A 6,383-nucleotide genomic window follows, 5' to 3' on the forward strand; every position below is an offset into this window, starting at 1 on the left:
TCCATGGCAACATATCCATCTCCAATTCCCAATGTAAGTATAGCTTTGTTTTCTTTATTATCGTTGTTAAGTTCTTAAACATGACACTGAATCAGAAGCACTGAGTCTACAGGGAGAAACATTGTCCATCTAAACACAGGTCAGAAGTCAAAGTATGACAATTTGTTAAAATGGTGCTTCCACATTTGTAAACAGTGTCTTTAATAAATGGGGTTAACACTGTTCTTCAGTTATTTAGCTATATGACAAAAGGTGTTCCATCTGTAGCAGAAGCCACAGTATCAAGAGATTACTGATTACAAGACACTGAACTGCACCATAATATAGACCAGTAATTGAGCTCAATTCTATGTTTGTTCGTTTGTAGGTATCATTTATGTTTAAAAAAAATCAGATAAAATGTACATACCAATTGAAAGAAAACAAAATTACAGTTAAGGTTTAGGTGAATAACAAGTGTTTTCTTGTTATGTCTTTGCATGATGTCATAGATGTATGTACACAAACACCATTGATGAATGTATGTTGAATTCATGAAACTGTCATTGTCATGTATGTACTGACATGTTATGGACATTTCATATCTTACCAGCATGAACTGTTTTCCAAATGCAGATCGTTACATGTGTATATCTCTTCAAAATGGAATTAAAAGCTATGACATCATCTGTTTCATATTGCCTGACAAGTGTTCTTGATTTGCATGCTATTTTCTTGTTGTATTTCATCCATGTGCATGATCTAACTCTTGACATTATTTGTTTTCATGTTTTATTCTAACATGACCACTACATGTACAACCTAAACATTGCATATGAGGGAATGCTTGGATATCCTCTGAGCACATATAAGTAAGTACAATTATGATTCCTGTTTTATTCTATAATGCATTTATCTGTACATCTACATTTGTTTTGTAATATGATCAGTAGTACATATTTTGTCACACTGATGGAATGTGTTAATTTTTTTAGTACTGAGTCTGTAAGGAATATCAAGACATTACATGTTTATGTATTTAATGTAATTCTCTATATCAGTAATCATTCAATGAATATCTTAGAAGAAGTCCATATTAATTTAAACTTTGTAATGATTACTTTAATACTTTGTGTATTATGCCCATGTAAATGCCCTTTAATCAGTAACCTACAACTACACTGAAAATGAGAAATTTATAATAATTTCTAGGCACAACATAATTACTAGCTCCAGAATTTCACAATTTGATTAATACACATGGCCTTTGATAGATATGTCCTTGATATTAAGAAAAAGAAAATCAATACTATTTCTTGTTTTGATTCATTCCAATATCAAAGGACATTTTTACATTCAAAATGTTCATCATACTAATTAATAAAATTCTGGGTTTGCCACTTTATCAGCACTATGATTTCCCACTTCTATTTCAGCCCAAGAATGTGATAATCTTGTAGAAGGAGTCCATGAAATGTTCATGGAGATGGAAGAGAAGCTGAAACAGGATCCCAAGACATTTGCTGAGCCCTTTAAGGCAATGATAAGGTCTTACAAAAGGCTGAAAACCCAAACCAACTTGGTGTCTGCTGTAAGGATGTTTGGCAGATACAGCGGTATTAATCTAGCCAGGCGTAAGGTAAAATCCAAGACCAAGGGAGCAGGGATTCTACAAGCGTCTGAGCCTAGCATTAGTGTGCAGCCAACTGCCATTGCTCGTAGGAGAGTGAAGATTGGGGGACGGAGACGGTTGACTGCGGGTCGCCCGACCAAACAGGCAGCAGTTGTTGAGAATGGTTATGCAAGAGGCTCTCAGTCGTCCCAACTTCCACGGAAAAGGCGAGCAGCTGCCCCACATTCCCTCAGCCATGCTGTGACCATGTGCCAGTCACTGGGAAAAACACACAGTGCAAAATGAATCTGTGTCTCATGTAATACAGGAACCATGAGTGGAATTTGACATTATCTATCTCTAAACAGGGTGGCGCTGAAAGAATACAACACCAGGGACTGTTAACCCATTGCTTCTGATAATCTCATAGAGACAGTTCCTGTTCTCTTAGCCAATGGTTTAATTTCTTCAGTACCTTCAGCAAAATGTTGTCGATTTTGTTTCATTGCTTAGAATATATTTTTGTCTCGCCCACCAGAGGTGAAGGTGAGACTTAGGGATCCAAATGTCGTCCGTCCGTCGTCCGTCTGTCATCCGTCGGTCACAAACCTGTAATGACACATAACTCCACAACCGTAAGTCGCTTTTCAACCTAACTTGGATGGTAGATGGACTTAGGGGACCTGCATGTTATGCTGCAGTCGGAGGTCACATGGTAAGGTCAAAGGTCATTTTCAGGTCAACATTAAAGTTTACATGCAAGGCTCTCATGACAAGTGTTATTCCATCCCCCTCATTTCACAATGAAGTTTCGATAAAATTCTCTTGCGTGCCCTCGCAAATCACGATATTTCTGGTTATTTTCATAAGTGGGCGAGACACAAAATTGCTTTTGCCTTGTTTTTATACAATATTTTCATGATCATTGATTTTGAGTCAAACGTTTGGTCAGAGGGCCATTTTTCTAGCGCGATGTAGTTTCCCACATGAAAAAATGAAGAAAAACACCAAGATTATTGATTTTGGTCAAGTAGTTCTGCGTCTACACTTATTGTACTGAAATCTATACACAGTACTCCTCACCACAAGTTTTGTTTGCCTTTGTACATGTCTCAGTGAATGCAAGAACCCCATTTCAATGTTGTGTTGGTTCATGATTTTAACAGAAATTCTCAAAAGTGACGTTGGTTGGTTGTAGAAATATAGCTGCGAAACTACTCAACCAAAATGGATGATCTTGGTGTCATATTCTTCTGCATGAATCATACCAAACGATTACTTTAAGAAAACATCATTTCTGACCAGCTACAATGTTACAAATGACCGTGCCATTGCACATAGAGATACTGTAGTTCCCCCTCCCTTCTGAAGTTGCCTGTTAACATATTGTGGGGTTGGTTGTTGTCCAGTGACAACAACAGCGGGTAAGATGTGAAAGAATATCACCCGATGAGGTAAGTGTGCGTTTAAAAGAAAAACAATTCTTATAGGGTATAAGTAAGACAATGTTTGTTGATCACTGCAATATTAATGTAAGATTAAGATTCTTACAAGCTTGATATGTGGTCAAACAAATTATTCATATTTTATGTATTCACTTTTTGGCAAGAAATCTGTCTGACTTACCATAAATGTTACTGCAATAACTGATTGGATTTTTATGCTACCACAGTGAAGTTGCTGGAAGCATCATGTTTTCCATCTGTTTGTGCACTGTTTGTCTGTCCATCTGTTGTCACAAGGCCTCATGGATGTCTGATTTTGGCTTGTGATTTAGAAAATTAAACACCGAAGTCACAACTCTATTTTTTGTCACTGCATGTCATTCATGAAATGATAGTGAAATAAACAAAAGTGGTACACGCACCCTATACATGTCATCCACCGTTTAAGTTTTTTTTTTCATGTGTGTGTGCATGTGTGAGACGAGTGTGTGTGTGTGTAAGTGAGGGTGTGTGTCATGGTGTTTGTGTGTGTGTGTGTAAGAGTGTGTGCTGGAAGATCGCGAGCAATAAATTCAGGATCACGTTGATCTATACATGTAATTTTTTTATTTAATATTAGCTAGCATTTTGATACAGTTAAGGGGAAACTAACTGGACATTTTACACTTTTGATGATTTTGTTAAATTGCTACAAGTAGTTTTTACTTTGTTTTCATATAATTATTACAATCAGTTGTAGTAGTAATAGCAGAAGTAATAGTATTATTTTAGTAGTATTATTCAATTAGTATTATTTATCAGTAGGAGCCATCGTCGTAGTAATAATAGTATAAAGGCTATGGGAAATATTGTAGCTCAATGGGTAAGGCATCAGACTTGCATCTCATTCATTCATGCGGGCACAAGGTGAACATGATTTCTTTTTTTTTTACTTTATCGCACATGATCGTTTATATGAATGAAAACAAATAATAATAGCTAAAATATTGAAAAATAAAACAATTACTTTTTTCATATTATATCTATCCTTATATCTATCATATCTGTCTATCCACTATCTACACTACTCAAAAAAAGTTAAGGACCACTTTTTAAAACGTACATAAAGATTTTATACAAGGTGTTTTATTTCTGGAAATACCTCAGTACAACTGTCCTAAATGTCCTTAAACACGCTGTAATCAATTTCACGCATGGGTGGTTTCAGTTGTTGCACAATGTCTCTCGCATCACTGCACATCCTGAAAAGTGGGCCCCGAGGGGTATCAGCTACCGACATGAAGTGGTAAAAACGAATGTCTGAGTGTCTTTCAGGCAGTTCAGTAACGAGTGTGACCACCTCCTGCAGCAATAACGGCTTCACAGCGCTGTCTCATGGAGCTGATGAGGCGATTGATGTCTCTGACGTCCAGTGCATCCCATGCAGCCTCCAGAGCCACACCCAGCTGCTGCAGTCCAAGTGGATGGGCTTCGAGCTGCTCGAGACTCCTCCCCATCATGTCCCAGACGTGCTCTATCGGGTTTAAGTCCGGGGACCTCGCTGGCCACTCCATACGCTCAATCCCCTGGCCCTCAAGGAACTCGGTCACCACCCTAGCTCGGTGGGCACGGGCATTGTCATCCATGAAAATGATGTTTTGTCCCACATTTTCTGCAAATGGCACCACTATAGGTTCAAGGACCTCATCCCTGTACCTCACTACTGTCATTGCTCCCCCTGGGACCACGTAGAGACGAGTACGGTTGGCGTAGGTGATGCCTCCCCCCACCATGACGCTGCCTCCCCCATAACGGTCATGTTCTGCAATACAGGGGTCTGCAAATCTCTCTCCTGGTCGCCTCCAGACTCTCGAACGTTCATCATTGTGGTCAAGGGAAAATCTGCTCTCATCTGTGAACAGAACTCTACGCCATTGCTGTCTGGTCCATCTGACATGCTCCCGGGCCCAGTTGAGACGAATTCTTCTGTGAGCAGGGGTGAGTGGGACACACTGAGCTGGCCGTCTGGCATGCATATTGGCTCTGTGAAGTCGGTTACGGATTGTTTGAGTGGAAACAATCACTCCAGTTGCTGCAGCGAAGTCATTGTTGAGGCGGCGTGCACTGTGAAAGCGGTTGCGGAGGCTGAGATTCGTCAAGTAGCGATCATCTCTAGGGGTTGTCGAAACTGGTCGGCCACTGCGGGGTCTCTCGGAGTATAGCCCTGTCTCTCGGTGTCTTTGATTTGCTCTGCTAATGACACTGTGTGACACGCCCATCATTCTGGCTACTCTTCGCTGACTGAGGCCAGCTTCCAGCATCCCTAGGGCTCTGGCTACATCTGTTTCACTTAGGTGGTGTCAGAGCAAATCAAAGACACCGAGAGACAGGGCTATACTCCGAGAGACCCCGCAGTGGCCGACCAGTTTCGACAACCCCTAGAGATGATCGCTACTTGACGAATCTCAGCCTCCGCAACCGCTTTCACAGTGCACGCCGCCTCAACAATGACTTCGCTGCAGCAACTGGAGTGATTGTTTCCACTCAAACAATCCGTAACCGACTTCACAGAGCCAATATGCATGCCAGACGGCCAGCTCAGTGTGTCCCACTCACCCCTGCTCACAGAAGAATTCGTCTCAACTGGGCCCGGGAGCATGTCAGATGGACCAGACAGCACTGGCGTAGAGTTCTGTTCACAGATGAGAGCAGATTTTCCCTTGACCACAATGATGGACGTTCGAGAGTCTGGAGGCGACCAGGAGAGAGATTTGCAGACCCCTGTATTGCAGAACATGACCGTTATGGGGGAGGCAGCGTCATGGTGTGGGGAGGCATCACCTACGCCAACCGTACTCGTCTCTACGTGGTCCCAGGGGGAGCAATGACAGGAGTGAGGTACAGGGATGAGGTCCTTGAACCTATAGTGGTGCCATTTGCAGAAAATGTGGGACAAAACATAATTTTCATGGATGACAATGCCCGTGCCCACCGAGCTAGGGTGGTGACCGAGTTCCTTGAGGGCCAGGGGATTGAGCGTATGGAGTGGCCAGCGAGGTCCCCGGACTTAAACCCGATAGAGCACGTCTGGGACATGATGGGGAGGAGTCTCGAGCAGCTCGAAGCCCATCCACTTGGACTGCAGCAGCTGGGTGTGGCTCTGGAGGCTGCATGGGATGCACTGGACGTCAGAGACATCAATCGCCTCATCAGCTCCATGAGACAGCGCTGTGAAGCCGTTATTGCTGCAGGAGGTGGTCACACTCGTTACTGAACTGCCTGAAAGACACTCAGACATTCGTTTTTACCACTTCATGTCGGTAGCTGATACCCCTCGGGGCCCACTTTTCAGGATGTGCAGTGATGCG

The sequence above is a fragment of the Lytechinus pictus genome, chromosome 10 (genome assembly GCF_037042905.1).
Source record: "Lytechinus pictus isolate F3 Inbred chromosome 10, Lp3.0, whole genome shotgun sequence".
Taxonomy (NCBI): domain Eukaryota; kingdom Metazoa; phylum Echinodermata; class Echinoidea; order Temnopleuroida; family Toxopneustidae; genus Lytechinus; species Lytechinus pictus.